The following is a 1634-nucleotide window of genomic DNA, read 5'->3' as shown; positions in this document are numbered from 1 at the left end:
TTAATGGCGCTATATAAATAAAGATATACATACATACATACAGTACATACATACAAACCAAAATTGAAAATGTCTAACACCCCTTCAGACAAGTTAATGTTGTCTTCCCTCTCTTGGCCTTTACCTCCATCGTCCAGAGCCACATGCCTATTGACCAAACCCCCAATACGCCTTACAAATTTAGAATCAGCCTTATTCAATTTCCGTCTATATCTTTCTAAGGGTTTGCAATGACAAATGCCAGCCCAATAAGGAGGGGGGAAAAAAGTATTAAAAAGCCAGAAAAAAAGCTGGCAATATACTGTGAAATGTGCTAAAACATTTATTTTCTTAGAAAAATCTACATTTGTGCAATTATGTATTTAATGGTATGTTTATAAAAGTGTTTTTGATTTTTTGATTTTTTACTGTTAATATGTCGTTATTGTATTATTACTATGTTAGAATGAGTTTACACTTTGCATTAGGCATAGTCTGTATATCTATTACCCCATACGGTATCCCGATTTGACAACAGATTCAATCCTCACACGGACTGTCAGTTCATTTCTGTGCCTGCCCAGGCTTCCATTGCTATGCAGAGCACTTCCTTGTTTACATTCGGTTTCCATGGATACCGGGTGTGACGCGGGACGTCGTGAGCATCATGACATCATCGGCGTCATGCATGATGATGTCAGAATACCGGCGAGACCGGAGAAGCATTTAAAAAGAGGCACACAGAACTTTACAACAAACCCTGAGGAAGGTCTTTGAGTTAAACGTGTAGGGTGAGTGTGCAGGCGACCTGGAGCCCCCCTGAGTTGTGTGGAAGACCATTCTGAAGATCCTGGACCAAGTTCTGCTTGGTCTCTGCCTGTACCTGAACAGCATTTCCTGTGGATGGCCACCACAGTTGCTACTTTCACAAGCAAGTGACGAGATCCTTAAGCTAAGGCCCCGCTGCACATGCCCGCACGGCCGCCTTGCTTGCCGGCGGTGCGTGCAAGTCACTGCACCGCGATCTGCAGTCTGCAGTAAACTTTTTCCGGTGCGGGGGTGTGTGGCCAAAACGGGCTGGGGGGGGTGCGGCCATTGAGCTCGGGGAGCGGGGTGCAGGAGTTTGTGGGTGAAGGAGCAGAGGTTGTGGGTCCGCAGGATTGGGAGTTGTAGGGGTTGTGGGTCTGGGAGGCTGTTGGTCCGGGAGGAGAGGGATAGATCGGGCCACCATCTACTTTGCTCTTGCACACTTCCCTCCCAAGCCGCCTCCCTCCCGTAGCCCCCCTCCTTCCCTCCTCCCCTCTTCGTTGGCTCACTCGCGTACCACATGACGCGTCAGCGCTTATGATCACCAGAGACTTGTAGCTCCGACCGGCTGACGCGTCACAACACGCAATGAGCCACGTCGGAATGAGCCAGCGTGGTCCTCCAGAACGGAGGGTAAGGGGCTGGTGGCCCGCGCACACGCAGTTGTGCGCGCCGCCAACCGCAGCGGGGCCTCAGCCTTATCCACTTTCTGACCCAGGGTGGTGTCTACATGCCTGCACCTAAGTGTATTACTTTTGATTTCTTGTTTATAAATCAATCTACACTATCTGTGTCCTCTCTGTTCTGTTCACATATGGGAACCACTCCATCTTCCTATCCTGTTCCTG

This window comes from Ascaphus truei, chromosome 2, assembly GCF_040206685.1.
Source record: "Ascaphus truei isolate aAscTru1 chromosome 2, aAscTru1.hap1, whole genome shotgun sequence".
In the NCBI taxonomy this organism is placed as follows: domain Eukaryota; kingdom Metazoa; phylum Chordata; class Amphibia; order Anura; family Ascaphidae; genus Ascaphus; species Ascaphus truei.
This window is presented reverse-complemented; position numbering follows the sequence as displayed.